The sequence below is a fragment of the Tamandua tetradactyla genome, chromosome 2 (assembly GCF_023851605.1).
Source record: "Tamandua tetradactyla isolate mTamTet1 chromosome 2, mTamTet1.pri, whole genome shotgun sequence".
Lineage (NCBI taxonomy): Eukaryota > Metazoa > Chordata > Mammalia > Pilosa > Myrmecophagidae > Tamandua > Tamandua tetradactyla.
The window spans coordinates 221,307,638-221,330,249 of NC_135328.1; positions in this window are offsets into that span (position 1 = coordinate 221,307,638).

Below are 22,612 nucleotides of genomic sequence, written 5' to 3' on the forward strand. Positions count from 1 at the left end.
TCTTCCCTTGGCACAGAGGAACAAGGGTGCCCAGCCAGACCACGAGGAGACCCTGGGTGACTCAGTTTGCTAAAGCTGTGGACACGTAGATGCCATAAACCAGGCTGGGTTTTAAACAAGGTGTGCCACTCACAAGCTTGCATCTCTGCAGCTTCGGAAATGCCCGAATCAAGGCATCAGCTGGGACCTGGTGACCTGGGCTCCTCTGTCACCTGGGAAGCTCACGCATCTTTCCCGGTGCCGGTGCCTTCACCTTCTGACTGCTCTGCCTGTGGATTTTCTCCCTGAGCTTCTGCATCTTTCTCTGGGTCTCATCCCCTTGTCAAGGACTCTGGTGTAAGGATTAAGACCAGAATGGGATGCGCTCTCCAGAAATAACCTAAGCAGAGTTCCCACCCCAAACACGTCCCCACCCACAGGAATGGATTGGCTTTAAGAGCATGACCTTCTGGGTCCATAAGCTTCGAGCCATCACGTTGGACAGCTGCCCCACCACTGCCTCAAATAAAGACCCAGCATCATTCTTCAGCTGGAAATAAGCCAGCACTGATCTGTCTCCCCAGATGCTCACGGGCCTCTGTGCTCAGAGCCTGCGCTGCAGAGACAAATCACCATCCCTGTTGCCATCCAGTGACAGCCACTGCCTTTAAAGCTCACCTGGAAACTGATGGGTGGCAGACAGGTCAACAGGGAACTGTCGAGTCTGGCACAGGGAATGCCACAGCTCACAGCGGGTCGGGGCTGCGGGAGCCAGGTGAGAGCCTTTACCCCATGCCTGGGAATCAGGGAAGGCTCACGAAGGAAGGGATATTTAAGCTAAAATTTACAGGAAGTGTCGGAGTTAGTTACCCAGGCAAGGAAGTTTCTGGGCACAGGAAAAAAAGCCTAAAAGTGAGCGAGGACAAAGTATGATGTGGGAACTGCTGGAAGTTCAGTGGGTGGAACACAGCTGGATGGGGACTTAAATGTGAAAGATGAGATCGGGGTGACACACAGGAGCCACACCAAGAAATTTGGACTGTATCCTAAAGCACTGGGGTTTGCAACCAGAAGTGATACTATCGCAGCGGGCAACTTTAGAAAAAGGTTTTGAAGGGTGAGTAGGAGTTCTCAAGGGAAAGCTATGAAGCGTAAGCATTCCAGCAACAGGAGGCAAGATGCACAAAATGGGAGTACATATAAGAGCATGAGACTTTCAGAGGCGGTGAGGCAGGGGGCAGATCATAGAGAACCTGCCAGGGAGGGGACTAAGGGGAGGCATGTCAGAGGAGGGCACTAAACAGCAACTTCCTGGGCTCAGTTTGCACCTGAGGCAGTTGGAAGTAAGCAGAAATGTTTCTAGTGAGGGGCTTTTTCAGTTACATGCTCATATCTGAGTGTTAAAAAGATTAGATTGGTGAGCTTGTGGGAAACGACCTTGAGAGGTTTTGAGATGTGGGGGTGTGGGGCAACGTGGGGCAGGGCTAGCAGGGATGAAAAGGACCTGGTAAGGACAAACATGCTTTTAAATGCGTATCTTTATAGTTATTGATTTTTTTCTTAACCACCAAAGTAATACAGAAACTCCAAACAGAATAAAAAATACCTGCCATCCTTCCACCAAGCAATAGCCACTGTCAATTGTACATCTTTCTAGCTTTTGGTGCTAGGTGTAGATGTGCATTTTTACAAAACTGGGATCACTCCGAATCTGACATTATCGTAACCTACTTGTTCTCTTACTATACTCTGAAAATAGGAACATTTCTTAAAATCCACTCCTGAAAATACCATAATTCACTGAAGGGAACTCTTTCAGTGTTTTTTTAAAAGCTGTGGAACAGCCTGATTCTTGAGTCTCTGATGACATCTCAGAATAAAAAAATCAACCTGCTAGGGCCCAGAGTGAGAGTGGGGGGCAACCAAATGGCCTTAGGGAAGATTGCACCAACAGGGGCTCCACCGGCCATCTGTGTACCTGCCTGCCCCGGTACCCTCCGAATGTCAGACAAGGATTGGGCTATGTTTGCTGCCAATTGGGAAGTGAGAAATGGCATCCTGTTTCGATTTGCATTTCTCTCAGCAGCGAGCATGAGCAGTTTTTCATAGGCAACTTGTATTTCTAGGTTTGAGAGTTGCTTCTCTGTGTCCCGGGTGTCTGGGGCCTCACATATGCTGTTCCCCTCCAGAAAGCTTTTCCTTGCCCCAGAGCTGGCTCCTTCTCCCCCTGTGTCTTCTAACCAGGCTGCTTCCCCATCATCACTGCTTTCCATTCCACACCCGGATGCGCACTGACTCCCCAGCGTGGGCCAGGACTGGAGGCTCCAGGAACCTCACACCCAGTGCCTCTGACAATGCTGGGTACGTAGTAGGTGCTCAATAAAGATGTTGGGGGAAAATGACTGAGCAGGCCAGGAAATGAAAGAGAACCTGTCTCTTTTCTTTCTCATTTTAAAGACATCATTATATTGGCTCTGCTGTTTTAACAAAAAGTCTTTTCCCTTGACCTGCATTGCTGGGATAATTCCATTGGTCTCCCTGCAGAGGCAGCAGCCAGCCTGAGACACCCCCAGAGCCCTTTCCCCCACCCACCCGCGTGCACCTCCTCCTCTGTGTCACCTCTTTCTCTATGCCCCCTTCGTCTTTCCTTTTGCACTTGCAGTTCTGAATCCTCCTTCCCTGTCCTGCCATCCTTTCTCTTGTCCTTTCCCCAGAGGTCACACACAAAGCCAAGGACAACAGCTGCCAGGGCAGGCACTGACCCCCGCAGGCCCGAGGTTCTGCTGAGTGGCCAGCGTGGAAGAGGGGGCCCAAGCACCCTGTGGCTCAGCCCAGGCCACAGGAGGGGTCCTCCCTCTCTGTCACCGCTTTGTCCCTGGCCTCTGGGGCTCCCCTGACACCCTCACTCTCCAGAGGTGGCAAGTCTGCCCTGTCCTGGTCCCAGCGTCCCCTCTGCAAGGGGTTTGCCAGGGGCTTTTGGAAACCCAGCTTCTCCGGGAAACCAGTGTCAACAGCAAATCAGCCCACACGTCATAGAAAAACCGCGGGACCCAGCGGGAAGCAATTATGAAACAATCATGTGCACAGAAGCAATTAACTTCAGTAACTGACTTTGAAGCAAGGGAGCTGCAAATTCCCCAAGAGAGACGAACACTCCGAGGGAAGAAGGGCCCCTGTTCCCGCACACCCAGGAGGTCCCAGGGCTGGCGCCAGATCCTGTGTGGCCCCCAGACTTCTCCAACCAATGCTGGAGACCCTCGGACCGCCGCCTGCACGCAGGCGTCATCTCAGTGTGATTGCAACAGACATGGAGTGCAGCGGGCGGTCCCCCTCTGTCCGCCGACACACAGCCCAGAGCACTGAACCTGGTGGGAAATTGAACTGATTCATCACCACTCAGAACAACCACAGTTTGCATTAGCCATCAGGAGAATTAAAATTAAAAGCCCAGTGAGAATCATCACCCACTTATAGAATGGCTAAAATAAAATTCCTTGACATCACTAACTGGTGGCAAGGCTAAGGAGCAACTGGAACTCTCATACAAGCTGGTTTGGGGGTGTAAAATGATACAGTCACTCAGGAAGACAGTCTGGCAGTTTCTCATAAGGTTAAAAATACTCCTACAGTATCACCCAGCCATTCCCCTCCTAGCTAGTTACCCTAGAGGAATGAAAACTTACTCAAAAACATGGACACAAATATTTAGAGAAGCTACTTATAGTCAACTCAGCTGGCCACCATCCAGTGTCTTTCACGGGGTAAATGGACAAACTGCAGTTCATCCATGTGATGGGATACCATTAGGCCAGCCACGGGAGGGAGCAAGTGCTGACCACACAGCTCAGATGAAACCCAATGGCGCTGTGCTGAGTGTGCTGCTCTGAGCTGTTACGTGCCTTGGAAAAGCCATGCTTTTCTGATGGAGTCTTGTGGGGGTCAGACCCATTGTTGGGTGGGAACTCTTGAGTAGCTAATTTCCATGGCAATGTGGCTGTGCCCATTCATGGTGGGTCTTCATTCTTTCCTAGAGACCTTAATGAAAGAGAGCGTAGTGCCAACACAGAGAGCCAGGGATGAAACCAAGACACGCGTTCAGAGATGCTAAGCTAAGAGATGAAACCGAGAGTCTGCCCGGAGAAGCTAAGTGAGGACCCACAGAGGCTCAGGGAGAAAGCCACGGGACACAGGGGCTGAGAGCACCATTTGAGACCAGAAGCCAGGAGAGAAGGACAGCGGACATCACCATGCACCTACCCGTGTGACAGAAACCCAGATGCTGCCTTTCCTCCAAGAAGGGATCCTCTTGTTGGTGCCTTAATCTGGATATTTTCACAACCTTGCAACTATAAATATGTAACCTAATAAACACCCTTTATAAAACCCACTCCATTTCTGGTATATTGCATTCCAGCAGCATTAGCAAATGGAAACGCTGAGTGACAAGCCATTCTCAGAAGGTTACACACTGCATGCTTGCATTTGTATGACATTCTCTAAAAGACAGAGAAGGGTGTAGTGACTGCCAGGGAATGGGGAGCAGGAAGGGGTGGCCACAGGTATAAACTGAGAGGTGTTGGGGATTGGGGGAGCTGTTTCATATTCTAACGGATGGGGTGGTTACACAAATCTATACATGTGTTAAACTCCGTGGAAATGTACACCAAAAAATAGTCCATTTAACTGTATGAATGAATTACACTTTTTAAAAAGTCATTATTTCTCCCTGCCCTCAGGAAAAATTCTGCCTCTGACTTCTAGAAGGACATTTTTTTCCTGCCCTCCTTGTTAGCTTTTTCCTTGGGGCATCTGTAAGGAGACACTTCGCTTGCCCAGAGGAGACCCCAGCCCCAGGACCACCTTACTCTTTGCTGATCTCCAGGAGGGGCTGGGGGCAGGGGGGGCCCCTCTGTGAAATTGGTTCGCCAGCAACTATTTCTTAGTGTTAACTTTTCAGTGACTCCCAAGGCCACACTCAGGCTTGATTAAACTCCTTTCTTTTACTTCTTGCTCAAGTCCCTCTTGCTGAGGCAACATAATAAAGTGCAGTAAGCAGCTTCATTCACTCACAGCAAAATGATTTTCCCAACAAGAGCTGAGGGCGATTTCAGTTCACCAGGTCCCCGAACCCATTAGCTAGGCTTGAGAGGATTTTTTTTTTTTAAGACTCAACATATTGCCATCTCTCCCCAGATCTAGGATTTGCGGAATTCCAAAACTGTGTGTTATGTTAAGCAGGAGCGTGACAGCTTTCTATCTCCATGAGAAACAGAGGGCTTGGGCCATTGCTCCCCACGGCACTGAAGACTGGAGGGGTCTTGCTGGGGGGAGTGCAGCTGCATAAAGGAGCGACGAGTGCTGCAGGTGATAGAGGGCGAGGCTTCCGGACCCTGCCCTGCCTCCAGTCTCATCTTCCCCCAGCTGGTCCCACCCCCCACCACCCCGCCCCAGTGAGCACCCTAAGGCACAGGTGTGAACAAGACTGAAAAACTCGGCGTGGCTACACGGGAAAGACCGAACCCCAAAGCCGCATCTGGTTCCATTCATGGTTCGTTGTATCACAGTCACAGAGCATTATAAACATTTGTTTGCATGTTTAACTTTTTCCCAACTAAATGGGGAGCTTCTCAGCATTGAAACCCACATCTCTGTGCCTTCGGTCATTACCAGTGTCTCCTGAAAGATGTAGAAATAGAAAATTATGAAAAGGCCAAATAAAGAAAAAAAAAAGCACCTGGGACCCACCTCTCAGAGTTAGCAGCTGTTAAGGTGGGATGTCTCCGCTTCCAGCCATTTCTCTCTGCACATCCTTCTCTAATTAATTGGTATCATCTTTTCAATTCTCCGTTGTCACTTTTTTCACTTAGCAATGCAGCATGAACCCTTTACCACAGAGTTAAATACCCTTCCACAGTATGATTTAGCGGCTGCACAAGAAATCGTCATTTATTCAGCCAGTTCCCCATTTGGAACATGTAGATGATTCGCTATTTTTCAACATTAGAGACCACACCGCAGCAGCAGCAGCTGGCACGCAGTTCTCGTGGCTCGTCTCTGGGCACTCCTTAGGCTAAGTTCCTAGAAGGGAAATTTCTGGGTCAAAAAAGATAAGCACATTCTCAAGGCTTTGAGAGACATAGATAGGCAAATAGAGAGATACACATATAGATAAGAAACTGTGATGGTAGCTGGATACATAGAGAGATGATCAATGATAGTGATAGATGATGAAAAGATAGGTGATAGATTAAATAGAACGACAGAGATGGTAGCGATAGATAGAGACAGATGAGAGACAGATACAGACACAGACAGAGCTGATAGAGGCAGGGATGTGACTACAGATGGAGACATAGAGAAAAAGACGCAGAGAGTTAGAGACAAATGGAGATTGATGCACAGGTACCGTCTTAGATGACAGAGATTGAGAAACCTCCAAATGCCCCCCCGCCCCGGGAAGCTCACCCCACTACACTCCCCTTCCTTTGCGGCCCCACAGTAATGACACTCTCTGAGTCTGGTTCTGCTTCCTTCTCACGGTCTCGCCAACCCCACGCACCCCAAGCGGCGCCAGGACGGGCCCGGGCCTGGGGGGGGAGGTCACAGCGCATGGCTCTGATGTGCTGGATTCATCTCCCCTCCCTCCTCCAGAGGCGTTCACTTCGTGCCTCCACCAGGCTCCGTGAAGCCAAGGCAAGACGCAGACATTGTATTACTGTTGGAAGGAAACTACTTTAGAGAACTTAATTTGGTGGGGCTCCTTGGAGAAAAGTAAGAAAATAGGCTCCACCAGCCCAGCCAACAATGTGTATCAATTTGAACGGGCAATATTAATTTGCCCTGGCCCAATGCCATGCCATCATTCCAAACTATTAACATTTTTAATCAAAAGTTTCAGTTATTGAACTGCCTAAGCTTGGCAAAAGTTTGCTGTTGTCTCACGTTAAAATCCATCATGATCCAAATAAAATGAAATTAATTCTAGATGCCAAGAGACGCTCAAGTCAATAGAGCATTAATATTTCAAGCTGGCTGGAACCAGCGAGTGGGCAGGTCCTTGGGGGGCCCGCCCTCCTCCGCCGCCCCACCCCACGGGCCCCAGGTGTGCAGGGCACAGTGTGGGGGGGGTGCAGGAGCCCACATAGGATGCAGGAGGCCCATGGCTGGGAGAGGAGGAGGCTCTCAGAGACCCAGGGCCAGCTCGGGCTAAGCAGGCTTTCCCGTGAAAGTTTCCAGCACACGCTCATGTTCAAAGTGACTTTCCCTCTCTGCCTCGCCGATGAGCCCTGTGGGTGCCTTTCACACCCCCACCCCGCATTTCCTCCTTGGTCTCTCAGCAGCCTAAGGGCCAAATTCTCCTCTGTCTCCTTTGCAGGGGTTCTCTGGGGCTCTGACAGCAGCACCCCCGGCTCCCATTGCCTTAACGAGCAGCCCTCGCCAGTCTTAAAGGGAGATGCTCAGGCAGACGGCATTGTGCATTCCAGCAGCACTGCCCTGAATTCCAGAAGCGCACAGCTTTCCTTTCCTTTAATGGATAGGACGGCCAAGGCCTTCCCAGCCCAGAGTGCAGTCAGCTGATCTATACCCAACACATTCTGGAAATGAGAACCGGGAAGTGTCGTCTAGCCCAGGCTTTCTCAAACTTGGCATGACGGGTATTTTGGACCAGATATTCTTTGTTGTCCTAGATGCCATAGGACATTGGTTTAACTCACCAGATGCCAAAAGCAGCTCCCCTCCATCGTGACAAACTAACATGTTTCCAGATATTGCCAAATGTCCCCACGAGGGGTAAATCATCCCTGGCAGAGCGCCAGTGCGCTAGATGGTCTAGAAGGGAAGAGAGCTGCAGTTGAGCCAGGCCACGGGAGTCGTGTGAAGCACTGTGAAGACAGATCCACGGACCTGCCCTGCCCAGCTCGAAGGGTAGGGAGGGCACCATCTCAAGGACAGCTCAAGGACATGCCTAGGACTCTGAGATCCTGTGGTTTCTGAACACTCCTCCAAGCTACCACTTCTTGGTTTGCTAGTCTTCAGGCTAAGAACAAACAGAAAGATGAATACACATCTGCTGTGTTTATCGGCTACAGTCATGGGCTTCGGGTGGGGAGCAAAGTCCACCCAGCATCCAGCAGATCGTAAAGCCCTCCCTGGAGCAGATCTGGCCTTGGAAGGGAGGAAGCAACTCTTAGAGGCCATGCCTCTCCATCATGATTGGACTCCATGCCCAGCACCTGACACAGACTTGAGAAGAGCAGGAAACAAAAGCATCAATGCCACAAATTAGTGGGTCCCAGGTGACTGGGAGCACGAGCCAGACGTGCTTTCCTGCCTCGCATGGGACAGCACCAGGCCAGGGACTCGGTGGTCATCTCTGACCACCTTCTTGTAGTCCTGGCTGTCCCCTGAGTGGCCTCTCAGGGATGCTCACATGACACCTGCTCTCCTGGCCCTGCCCAGCCCAGCCTACTGCTGGACTCCAGAACTGGGCTGGCCAAAGGTGGAGCAGGTAATACCTTGAGCTCATCTGCCCCTTCCCCAGTTGGAAGTTTATTTCAACAGACCATTGGCTCCCTGAAGGCAGGGGCTAGCTTTGACTCCGGTGCTCCCTTTGAAGGCACTCGGTACAGGGCTTGGCTGCAGTGGAGTTAATGGTGGGTCCGCTTCCAGGATGCGAGGATGGGCCCGCTGACCAGCAAAGCTGGTGAAAACTACTTTTTAAAAATATCTAGTTTCTAGAATTTGTCCTAAGGACATACAACAAATGAAGAAGCAGTTATTCGCAGAAATCTACCATAACCCAGTAAGACAGGGAAGGTCTGTGACATTTGAGCCACGGCCCACTCCCTCCCCACCCCCACCTCCTCTGTGGGGGGCTCCTTTTCCCCTCAGCCACTGTCATGGTCAGGTTCATACGTCAACTTGGCCAGGTGGTGGTGCCCGCTTGTCTGCTCAGGCAATCACTGACCTGTCTGTTGCTGTGAGGACATTTCATGGACTTCAATCATGACCAGGTTGGCTGTGTCCACAGTTGGTTGCATTTGCAATCAGCTAAGAGGCCTGTCTTCTGCAATGAACGATGCTTAACCTAATCACTGGAACACTTTTAAGGAGGATTCAGAAGGGACAATCACTCTTCCTGCTTCAGCCAGCCAGCCTCTCCTGAGAGTTCTTTGAGGACCTTCATTGGAGCTGCCAGTTTGTGCCTGCCCTACAGACCTTGGACTCTTCATCCCTATGGTTACATGAGATACTTTTATAAATTTTATATTTACAGATATCTCCTGCTGATTCTGTTTCTCTAGAGAACCCTACCTAACACAGCTCCCAATCAAGGGTTACTGCAGCTCACCAGGAGAAGCAGGCTCCCAGTATTTCTCATCCCTCCAATTCCAACTTGAAGAGCCAAATTCTTAGTCAGCGTGGCCAAGATGGCGGGTCCTATTTCATCCACCCGGCCCCAATCAGAATGCAGAAGCTGTGCCCCAGAGGCAGCAGACCAAGAATATTGAGGCACGATCATCTTCACCCCAGCTCGTTGCAGGCTGGAGATCCCACACCAGGAGAAACGAGCTGAGAAACCCAGGGTCCACGTCCTTACCCAGCATCTATAGAAATAACTTGGAGGTTTATTCAGAGAGAGGCAGTCCCTAGGAAAAGAGAACTCTGAAGCTCTCCCCAAAGGAGCTGACTTTGTTCAAAACAGTGTGTGGGGAAGTTCAGGTCGTAGAGTGCTCTTGAAAACAATGGCTCCTCTCAATTAAGAGCAACAAGCTCAGCCACAGGTTGTGTAGTTCACCAGGGAAAAAGACAATGAAAAAGAGCCCCCCTGGGGGGTGAGAACAAACCTCAAAGACCGACTTCAAAAATCAGGTCTGCTGAATTTAATTGGATCCGACTGCAGATCAATGTCCCAGGCCATTGCTGAGGATGATACAGCCACCAGCTGGTAATTGGTGGAACCCAACAGCTGGGTGTGATACTAAAAGTAGCATATAGCCTCACAGAGAGGTCATGGAAAGAAACAATGAAAGGGAACTCTGCGAAAACACTGTCGACCCAGGTAACTGCATGCACCCCAAGCAGCCACTATGAATATGTTTAAAGAATTAAAAGAAACTATACCAAGGGAGGTATGATGACAGCATCTCATCAAATATAGAACATTATTAAAGGGATACAAATTATTTTTTTTAAAAGGAACCCAATGGAAATTTTGAAATTGAAAATATAGTAAGCAAAATGAAAAATTCTCTAGAGAGTCTCAACAGTCTATCTGAAGTAGCAGAAGAAAGAATCAGTGGAGTTGAAGATAGATCAATGGAGATCATACAATCTGAAGGCCTAAGAGAAAATACAATGAAGATAAATGAGCATAGCCTTGGAGAAAAACGGCACGCCTCTGTGAATACCAACACATAACCTGAGTACCAAATGGAGAGGAGAAAGAAAAACGGGCAGGAAAATATTCAAAGAGCTAATGGCTATAAACTACCCAAGTTTTCTAGGACGCATTTATCTACACATCCCAGAAGCTCAATGAACTCCAAGTGGGATCCATACCCATACATATCCTAGTGAAGAAGATGAAAGATAGAGGAAATACCAAAAGCAGCAAGCGAAAAATGGCTCATCACACACCAGGGAAATCCAATGAAATTAACAGCTGATCTTGTCAGAAATAATGGAGGCCAAAAGACAAAGGGATTACACATTAAACAATTCAAAGGAATAAAATACCATCAACCAAGAACCTTATATCCATCAAAACTAGCTTCTAAAAATTAAGATAAATAAAAGGCATTTCCAGATAAACAAAAAGTGAGAGAATTCATTGCTAGCAGATCCATCTTAGATGGAAGACTAGGGCAAGCACTTCAGGCTGAAAGCAAGTGGCCCCAATGGAAATTTGAATCCACATGAAAAAACATTTATGCAGAAGTGTTATTTTTATGTTTTATTTGTATAAAAATAAAAGACAATATAAATGACTATTTCTTTTTTCTCTAAACTGATTTAAAAATCAATTCTATAAAGCAATATATATATAATTGTATCATTGAGTCTAAAACATATGGAAATATATTTGACAACAAAACCACAAAGGATGTGGGTGGGAGCAAAGTTGTATTGGAGTAAGGAAATGATGCCAGATGGGAACTCAAATCCACAGGAACAAATAAAAATCACCAGAAATAGGAAATACAAAGGTAAATATAGCAAACTCTGTAAATACGTACGTGCTTTCCTTTACTTTCTTTTCTCAACTTCTTTAATAGACATAAAATTATATAAACAATAATTATAGCAATGTATCACTGAGTTTGTTAAATATGCAGATGATATGTACATCAATAATAGCATGAAAAGGAGGGAGAAGGAATAAAGCTATCCAGGAATAATGTTTCTATCACTTACTGGAAATAAGTTAATATAACTCTAAAGTGGATTCTGATGACTTAAGGTGTATATGGTAAGCCCTAGAGTTAGCCTTAAGAAATAATAGAAAAAACATATAGTGAAGAATTAATAAAGGAGTTAATGTTACGTTAGAAAATACTCACTTAATGTAAAATAAAACAGTGCTGTGATGCTTCTGGTTAAGAGAGGTAACTCGAGGCACAGAGAGTGCCTCCACTGCCGCAGGGCCTCAGCCAGGCTTCCCAGGCTGGACATCAGACACGAGATACATTTTTGAGAGGTTTTCTCCTTCAGCACTGTCAGTTTCCAGCTCTTGAAATATACCTTCAGGAGTCGTGGAAGGGAAGGAGAATAGAGGAAAACTAGAATTCCTAGCTGCCATGGGCGTTTAGAAGCTAACAGACTGCTCTGCTGGTCTATGGGTGACATCTGTCTCCGCAGCATATCAGCGCCTGCATGTGTCCTGTGGGAGTCCCTGGCTGAATCGGGGGCTGCATGGAGCCAAAGGACCAGACAACGCTGAGTGCAGAAGGGTGGCAAGCAAGAAGGAGGGTGGGTGTGGGGTCTGGGCCACAGAACCCCCCAGGCCAGGGTGAGCAGTTGAGTTTTATCCACTGGTCAGTGGGAAGCAGAGAAGTGACCCAATTTGTTTTACCTTTGCCAATAACTTCTATGGTTCTGTAAGAAAGCGAGGTGGAAGGAGGTCTGAGGGGAAGGAAGGAGACGGCATAAGTTGTTGCTGGGAGATAGAGCTAGGGTTATAGGTGATGCCAGAGAGAAGTGGTCAGATTCATCCATTCATTCAACTCCCATGGGGAGGCGACATCCTAAGCAACAGAAATGGGGAAAGGGGCAAGAAGGCAAGTCCCTTTCCTCTCTGATGGAACCATGTTCTAGATAATACACACACTTTGAAGGTAGAATAGAGAAGATTTGTTGTAAAGGTGAGAAAAAGAGAGGAGCCCAGAGCATTGCCTAGATTTGGGGCTGAGCAGCTATGTAGATGGTGCTACCCTTTACCAAGAAGGGGAAGACCGGAGAGGAAGATATAAAAGGGATCAGAGCAGGCTGAAGTCTTGCCGAGTTGGAGGTTCTCCTGAGACCTCAAGTGGAGACACCTTGAACCAGCTCTCTGAGGAGAGAGTGCTGAGATGGTGTACCAATTTCAGAAGTGACAGCTCCATCTCCAAGCCAGCCATGGGGATGGGGAGGTCAGCATTGGAAATATGGGACTTTCACCAATGAAAAAACAGACAATACTTTAAGATATATAACTGCCTGGCTGATGAACAGTTAGGCAAGAGGGTTGAGTAGTTTGGGCTGAGGCAGCAAGGAGAGGAGCAGGAAGGACGGTGAAATCAGCAGGGAGAGGAAGGAGGGGCTGAGCTAGTGAGAAGTCTCATGATGGAGGCCAGAAGCAGCAAGGGGATGATCCTGGCTGGTGGAGCGTAGGTGATGGGGAGACAGGGAGCTCAGTGGACTTGCAGAAACAGGACAGCTTGTGGGAGGCTTTGAGCATCAGGCAAGGGGACCAGTGAAGAGGCATGCAAGGTGCAGAGGTCTACAGGAAGCTATTGACATGCTCTAGGAGGGACAAACAAGAGCCAGCTCAAGGAGCAAGAATAATAAGAATGCGAGATCTGTTCCTCCATGCCTATTACACAGGGCTTGGGGCTGCCTGGCCCAATCCCCCTCTCTGACTGGCATTCCAGATAAGGATCCTCTAGTCTCTTTCTGCACACCCCACCCCCAGCTCACTCTTCACCTCAACAAGGTATCATGGACCAGCTGGAACAGATGCTATTAGTCATTCCAGAAATCTGTTGGTATCACACCCTGGCTCCTGCAGACCCATGGCAAAAACTCACAGAAGGGAGATTCTTCTTCGCCAGATGGGGCACATTTCAATAAAAGAATATGGAAATGGCATCTTTCCAGACACCCAGCGCTCAGCCTTCTATCCACTTGCCAATGCGTTTCAAGTCACTCCACTGACACTCAGCCAAAGGCAAATGGCTGGACCTGCATAATGCCTAATTCCAAATTCCACCATTTACAAAGATGGCCCTTTGATAATTGGTGCATATCAATGAGCGCATGACTCCTTGTGATCTGGAACCTTGGCAGGAAGCTGAGATGAGAGATACCCTGCAGGGAGGGTAAAGAACCTCCACCCACCCTTTGAAAGAACAGTAATAACTCAGGGCACCCCCATGTTTAATTCTGGGCACAGCCTTGAGCTGGATGCACTTTGACTACGTTACAATAGCCATAGACAAGAGAAGGCAATGTTTCATCTTAATAATTCATCCTGAGTTGTGTTTGATAAAGATACTAAATTTAATAAAAGAATTTGTCAATGTTATCTCATCTCAGTACAAAAAAAGAACAAGATCCTTACATTCTACCCACCCCCACCCCCAAGTTAAGAGATGTGTGTGGATGTTTGTGTGTGGATGTGTTTGTGTGTGCTTATCTTTGATGTATATATATGCCCACGTGACAGTGCACTCAGCAATCCATGGTTTTTATCCAGTAGTTGTTGTACCATCAGAAACAAAAAAGTTTCAATACCCAAGTCTCAAAGGAATTCACAAAGTGTTCACATATCCATTTTTCAGTTTGGAACTAAAACTTGGTTCATTTCTCTCCAATCTGGGAAGTGTCATAGCACAGTGGTTATGAGCTTGGCTGTTGCCGCCATGTTGGTCAGTCCATGTTCTTGGGGTATGTCCCTGGACAGCTTTCTAACCTTTCTGGACTTCCTTTAACTATGTAATAAAGAAAATAATAATAGTGCTGACCTCATGGGATATTTAAGGATTATATGACATACTCCACAGAAATGCTTAACAGAGCACTCAGCTCATTTCAAGTACTCAACCAATTCCAAGTGCCATCACCATTGTTACTTTCAGGAGCCCACATCATGTCCCAAATACCCCACACTGCTGACAGCACTGCACCACTGCAAGACTTGGGACACCCCTGGGGGGTGGTCTACTGCCGTTACAAGAAGTTCTTCAATGAGTTTCCTTCGTCTCTTGGCTCAAGCTTCCTGGTGTCATTCTCAGCCTTTGTCTCAAGAACGCCCACTCCCCACCCCAAAGCAATGACTCCACCTCTGAGACGTCCATGTCAAGGACAGGGTTTGGGAGAGGGGTGGATTTGGAGAGGGTACCACTTGGTCCCAGTATCACATTCACAAAGGTCTCCAAAATTAGACATTTGACATGTTTCCAAATACATATACTCACATATACTTTGTAGGTTTAAATGACTTAAAGATGTGAAATCTATGTCTCAGACCACACCTCTGCCTTATTCCTAAATGACTATTTTTAAATGAATCCTATGATTAGCTTGCAAATAGCCCAATGTGCTGGTTTGAATCTGTTGTGTACCTCAGAAAAGCCATGTCCTTTTTTTATCTTCGCATGGGCAAGCACCAGGAGTCGAACCCAGGTCTCCAAAGCCATGTCCTTCAATCCTCATTCAATATTGCTGGTGATTTCTTTTTTATTGTTTCCATGGAAATGTGACCCACCCAGTTGGGTTGGTAACCTCTGATTAGATGGTTTCCATAGAGATGTGTCTCCACCCATTCAAGGTGGGGTTACTCGTTGGAGCCCTTTAAGAAGGAACCATTTTGGAAAAAGCTCAGAGCCAACAGAGTCCACACAGAGACCTTTGGAGATGCAGAAGGAAAACATCCCTGGGGCAGCCTTATGAAATGAGGAGAGAAAGCTAGCAGACATCACCATGTGCCTTCCCAACTGACAGAGGCGTCCAGAACACAAAGACCCAAGCAGACTCCAGCCTTGCAACTTCCCAGCTGTCAGAGCTGTTCCGGATGATACCGGCCCTTCTTTGGGGAAGGTAACTTCTTGTTGGTGCCTTAATTTGGACATTTTCATGGCTTAGAACTGAAATTTTGTAACTTAATAAACTCCCATTGAAAAAGCCAACCCATTTCTGTTATATCGCATTCTGGCCTTTTAAAAGCCATTCTGTTTCTGGTACATTGTATTCTGGCAGCTTAACAAACTAAAACACCCAATTACATCAAAGTATCTTTTTTGTTAAAAATATGTATTTGTTCAACCTCAGTATATTAAATGTGTCACGACTTTGGTATCTGTTTTAGATCTTTTCTGTTCGTTTTTGTTGGCTCGCTTGCTTGCTTTGAGATCCCCAGTACAGTGGAGTTAGTCAAATTTCTATTCTACAGGAGAGTATTTTCGTCATTGATGGCTGCAATTATTCCTATGCCCCACTCCCGTGCCCTGCCCCGCTTAGTTCCCATCTCATTCTCATCATCATGTAGCTTGCTTTGCTTTGCGTGTGTATTTTGTGTAGCTGATACTGGATCACATGTCCCAGTTGGCTCCTTATTTGCTCTCTAGCCACCATGTTCTTAAGTCGATGGTGCACGCATCTAACCAGCAGTTTCTCTTCCCCACATGGCACTCCACGGCATGCACCCTCTGCAAAGTACCTGTCCACTGCTGGGCAGGCACCCAGGCCACCTGCAAGCCCCTCTTACCATAGATACACACCAAGGAACAGCTTCATGTGCCACGTGGATCCCTGCAACAACATCTGACCCCCGCTACAATGTAGCTGTGATGCCAACTGCCCAGAGCCTGGCTGGACTCCACCGCTGAGGGCTTCGACCCCCATGGGACCACCCTCATGCAGACACCAGCCACAAGTTCGGGGTTCCCAGGCACCCACACTTCTCACCAACTGGAGGTTCCTGCCACCCCTCAAGTTTGATAATTCGCTAGAACAACTCACAGAACTCAGCAAAGTGCTCCACTTACACTTGGATCTATTACAGCCCTAAGGATGCAAATAAGAAGGGGCTTGTTGGGTGAGGTCTGGGAGACTCCCCACATGTAAAGCACAGAGTTAGGGTGCATCACCCGTGGCACATCCAGGTGTATGACCAGGGCAGCTCACCTGAGCTTCCATGTTAGAGTTGTGTTGGCCTCATTTCGCAGGCGTAACTCATGGAATCAATGTCCGTGTGGTTGAACTCAACTTCCAGCCCACTCCCCTCCCAGAGGTCAGGCTGATGTGACACAGCTCAAAGCCCCACCTGCTCACCACATATTGGTCTTCCTGGGGTGGCCTCCCCTCCCCCAGTCTTCTCTTTTACCTAAACCACAGGTGTGGTCCAGAGGGCCCATGACAATTTTTTGCACACCAGGAGCCAGGACAATGGCCAGTCTTCTTGCGGGAGGGCAATTCCTCACCCTTCAATGTCCCTGAGAAGGTCCCCGGGTTGTCAACAATTAGGCACAGTTGCTGGGACCCAAGCTGTGCACATCTGGAGTTTGTGGCCATTGCCCCAGGTAACCGCAGGGCTGAACTCCCATCAGCCATGAGCAACCTGCAGCCCACGTCCCTGCCAACACTTGGCTGAACCAGTCTTTTAAATATTTGCCAAGCTAACAGATATAAAGCAGGATCTTGTTCTAGTTTTCATTTTGATTGCCAATGCCTTTGAACTCCCCATGTCATGCTTATTAGCTTTGGGTCTCTTGGTAGCAACCGTGTGTCCTTATGCTTTGTCCATTTTTCTACTGCTGTTGCTAAACTTGCCTTTTTGATTGGCAGGAGTTCCTGGTAAATTCTTAAGCATTAATCCCTCGTCAGTTTTGAACTTTGTAAATATATTTTCTCATTTGCTCAGCTGTGTATTAATCTTGTGCATATTGTCTTTCACGGAACAAAAAATCCCTAACTCTGATGTAATGAAATTCATCAATTTATTGCTATGGTTTGTGCTTTTGGATTTTTATTTAAGGAACTCTTGCTCCTAAATCACAAAGATTTTCTCCCTACATTTTTTCTTTTTTTGTACATATCTACCTAGAATCCAGCTCTGGATAGGGCAATAGGTAAGGATTCAGGTTTTTATCGTAGGTTATCACAAATAGGTACTGAGCCTTTTTGAATGTTTTTTCTGCATTGATTGATATCCAAATATGCTGTATCACCTTTAATTAATTTCCACAGTGAGTTACATTGGGAGATTACATTGGGAGAGTCATATTGCATTTCTGGGTTAAACCCTACCTCACCATGTATCATTTTTCTTAATACACTATTTGGTTCCACTTACCAATAATTTATTTAGGATTTTTGCAGCTTTGTTCATAAGTTTAATAGGCCTATCATTGTTTTTATTCCTGTTGTCATTATTTGATTTTGAAATCACAATTACACCAGCCTCATAAAATGAGCCAGACAGCTTTCATTCATTTTTCACTTTCTTAAATATATTGTGTAAAACAGAAATCAACTGTTTCTTGAAAATATTATAGAAATCTACAAAAAAATATCATCTGGGCATGCATTTCTGGTGAAGGAAGGTCTTTAACTGCCATTTAACCTCTCTGACATGTCCTGGTCTATGCAAGTGGTCTGTTTTATGTTCACCAATCTTTGCATCCTACACATTTTATTGGAGTGCATCCATTTCATCTAAGCTTCAAGTTTATTAAAATGTGCCTGTTCATGGCACTAATTTATTACCTGATTCATTTCCATGTTCTCCACCTTTTTCTTGGTCTTTCCAAAGGTCTGTCCAGCTTTTTAATTTTTTTTTTAGCCAGCTTTTCGTTATGTTAATTACCTTGTTAATTCCATTTGTTTCTGTTCTTATCTTTTTTATTTCCTTCCTTGTTTTTTTTTGTTGCTGTTATTTATTTGTTTGGTTAGTTGGTTGGTTGGCTGGCTGGCTGGCTGGGTGGGTGGGTGGGTGGTTAGGGGGTTGGTTAGTTGTTGGTTGGTTGGTTGTTTGGTTGGGTGGGTGGGTGGTTAGGGGGTTGGTTAGTTGTTGGTTGGTTGGTTGGTTAGTTGGTTGGTTGGCTGGCTGGTTGGCTGGTTGGGTGGGTGGGTGGTTAGGGGGTTGGTTAGTTGTTGGTTGGTTGGTTGGTTAGTGGGTTGGTTGGCTGGCTGGTTGGTTGGTTGGATGGGTGGGTGGTTAGGGGGTTGGTTAGTTGTGGGTTGGTTGGTTAGTGGGTTGGTTGGCTGGCTGGTTGGTTGGTTGAGTGGATGGGTGGTTAGGGGGTTGGTTAGTTGTTGGTTGGTTGGTTGGTTAGTTGGTTGGTTGGCTGGCTGGTTGGTTGGTTGGGTGGGTGGTTAGGGGGTTGGTTAGTTGTTGGTTGGTTGGTTGGTTAGTTGGTTGGTTGCTCTAGGTGGATTTTTATTAGGGGCAGGGGAAGAGGCTGCTCTCTTCCTGTTTTGTTTTTTTTTTTCATTTGTTTTGGTTAAATCTCGGGCTCATTTATTTTTGACATTTGCTGTTTCTTGAGATGTATTTTAAGAATTTTAAGAACCACTTTAACCTTAATTTTGATATACATATTATTTTACATTCATTCTATAGATTTCTTAACTTCCTTTATCATGGCCAAAGGTTATTCATAAAATGTTGTTTAATTCCACCCCAAAATGGGACTTTTTCAAACTATCCTTCTGTTAATTTGAATTTTATTACATGCAGTTAGAGGATATTTTATACCTCCTTTTATATTTTATATTTTACAAATAATATTGATTTTTTATATTACATTTTTGAAATTTATTCAGACCTTCTTATGGCCAAGTATATGATTCAACTTTTGTAAATGTTATTGTGTGCATGGAAAAAAGTGTATTCTCTGTTTGCTGGGTGTGGTTTTCTTTAAACACCACATAGCTCAGGCTTAGCCATTGGAATCAGCAAGACCCAGGGTCTCTGCCTTCTCTTATCTGCTTGCTCTGAATTAAAACCTCCAAATACAACTGTTGGTTTATCTGTTTCTCCCTGGATTTCTGTTAACTTTGCTTGATGTTTTTTGAGGCTATGTAGTTAGGTGCATTTATATTTATGTTGGATTGATTTCCTTTAATTATTTATAAGTACTTAATGTTTTTTTGTCCCTTGTGATATTTTTTAATTCTTAAGTTCTCTTTTGTGTCTTCATTTTTTTCAACTTAAAAATGGTGATAATAACACTCCCTACATTACGGACTAATAGGAGGATGAAATCTGTTCCTCTGTGCAACACATTTAAAACAGAATCTAGAATATTAAACCCTATTAAGTGTTAGCTAGCTTTGTTTTTCCTTCATTTTTTAATACACATCAAGAGTCTCAAACACTAGAAGGGGCCAGAGCACCTTTCCCAAACTCTGAGACTTCCTACCAGGGCTCAGGTCCCTTCCCACACAGTTCCAAGGCACCTGCCTGCTGAGCAGAGGGTGAGGGTTCCCGTGTCCCAGGGCTGCTGTGTTCCAGCGCTACAAACTGGGGAGGACATGGGGGGGCTTGAAACGACAGACGTTTACTCTCTCCCAGCTCTGGAGGCCAGAAGTCCGGAATCCGGGTGTCAGCAGGGCACTGCCCCCTCTGCAGCCAGAGGGACTCTCCCTCCCGGCTCTCCCAGCCCCTGGCACCATGGCTTGTGGGTGCAGCACCCCCCACCAGTGTCTGCCTCCTCCTTCTCCACGGCCTTCTTTCAACTCTCCTTTCTCGCAGGGCCCACCTTAATGCAGTTTAGTCTCATCTTAACTAGTTCCATCTGAAATGGCCCTATTTTCAATAAGATCACACTCTGAAGTCCAGGGGATGAGAGCTTCAGCATATCTGAGGGGGCACAACTGACAACAGGGGTGAGGGCTGTGTGGACGGAGAAAGTGGCAGGGCTCTGTGCCCAGCGTTCCACCTGGTGGGCATTAGACCTGATGGACACAGGTCCTTCCAAAGCCAATGGATGAGCATATCCCAGCCAGAGAAGATGGTCCAGAGAGAGCAGAGATGGTGACAAAAGGGATACCCAATGGGTAACGCACGCTGCATGGGGAGCAAGTCGAAACGACAGCCACAGCCACAAGCCTTCCCCCACGGAGAGAAACCTCCGGAAGAACTGCCCTGTCTTGTGGCTCATAGCTGAGAGGAAGAGAGGAGGCAGTGCCCACCTGCAGCCTCACCTCTGCCCCAGGGTCTCCAGGCATCCACCTGAAAACCAAGGGGCCCAGAGCAGCAGTCACTCATGACATCTCGGAGGCACTGAGGTGGGCCCAGGAGTCTCGAAATCACTCCCATGGGCAGGGCCGGTGACCGCTGGGGACGCTGCCACTGTTGGTGTAACTCAGTTATGGCCAGGAAGGCTGCTTCGCCATGTGTCGATCTGAATTAACGGAGGGTTTGAATAACCAGGCTCCTTAGGAACGCACCCTTCCTGGCTTCATCATCTCTGTTACTGAGTCACTCGCCAAAGAAAAATAATAAACCAAAGGCAATGACAAATAATAACTATTTTTAAAATGTTTTCTCCCTGGTGGTTTACATAGGAAAAGAACAGCAGTATCGGACAAACCTTCCCCGGGCAGCTTCCAGGCCTGGCCATAAATTACGGATACCAGGTGCTGACCCAATGGGCCCTGAACAGGGCTTCTGAAAGCCGCTGACTGCTGGATGGCCGGGAGTTCCTTGGGCCCCTCCGGCCCTGATGGACATACATCTGAGGGTCTGACCAGCTGTATCCTGAAGCTCACCTGGTGGTTTTGGTCCTCAATGCAGAACCGTGGCTGTGTTCCCACTGCAGCACTCACACCTGTGCCCTGCCCGTCCCTGCCCATCCTTCCCACTGCAGCCGCAGGGGCCAAGGCCGCCTCCCACTCCATTCCCCCACTGCCATGTTGTCCTGCGCAGGTGCTTTGGGGTCCCCAGCCCCATGCATCTGGGGTTGGAGCTGGTCAACTCCCTGACTCAGGCAGCAGGCCCCACCGCCTGCAAAGGCCCGTCTCTGGCCTCCGGAAGGAAAGGCACTGAAATCCCACGTGTCTTTCTCTGAAGACTCTAAACAGTAAGACAGTCAATACAAGCACTTCTTGTGCCTATGCAAATGTTAATCCCCATATACTTGTTTACCTACATCTTTTATGAGAAACTCAAACAATTCTCTGGATATTCCTGCTGGCTTCAGCTTCCTGACCTACAAAACAGAGCTCGCTCCACATGACCTACGGAGACTGGAGATGGCAGGCCCAGCACATGAGGCTCTGAGGGCTTAAGCCCCCTACTCACTCAGATGGGACTGGATATCTGGATCCAAACACCAAGCTGCCACCCTGTGCCCTGGTGCTTCACAAGACAATCAGCTCCCAGGAGATAACGGGACGAGGCGATGAGCGCCAGGAGCGAGACAGGCCTGCACAGGGCTCTGGGGAGAGGCAGTCCATGCAGCTCGAACCCCTGCAGGCCAGGTGGACAGACCCAGACAGGTAAGTTCCCTAGAACCAGGAGAGGACACACGAGCTCCTGAGAGGCAAGTGCTCGCGTGGGGGTCGATGCTGGGAACCCTGCGTGATGAAGCAAATGCATTTTCCCTGGGAACATTTTTTATGGAGAAGTACCGTGGGGACGCTTCGTGCAGCTGTTTCGAACAAAGACCTCAATAAAATTCAAGGGCAGGGCAGTGTGATGGTGGCTCAGTGGCAGAGTTCTCACCTGCCATGCCGGAGACGCGGGTTCGGTTCCCAGTGCCTGCCCATGCAAAAAAAAAAAAAAAAAAGCCAAGGGCAGATGACTTGACGAAACCCAGTCTGCACAGAGCTGTGATGTGGTCTAAATACGTGGCTGCCTGGCCTCAGAGGCAGAATTTAGAGCACCCAGAGGTCTGGGTAGGTTGCATATCCTGCAAATGATGGTCTGTTAATGAAAGAAATCATCGGGCTTTGGTTCGGAGCCGGAGAGCAGAAACCTGGTTATGACTGATGGTGGGGGGGGGGGTTTGGCTAGGGGACCCCTGGGGGCCAAGGCGGGGACCCTAGCTAAGGTCCCCACACTCCCGGGGAGAGGTTGCAGGCGTGCGACTTGGAGGAAATCGATTGTTTATTCGTAGGAAGTTGTTTTGGCTTCACTTCAATAGATAAACCACGGTCTGATCGCCTCTCAATCCTGCACCTGGCAGGGGCCAGGGGGGTGCTGGCCTGGGAAATGTCACTCGCCTGCCGCCTGGGTGGGAAACCTCGCGAACACCACCTGTGCCATCTGCTTTCCACGACACGCCGTCCCCACGCGCCCGCCGGATGAGACAGCCACAAAATGAGCCTCCGACAAATGAATAAATCAACCTTCTTTATAGACTTTCTGTCGTTCATTTAACTGTAATTAGATGCTCAGACACTTTGTTTAAATTTTTTTAAATCT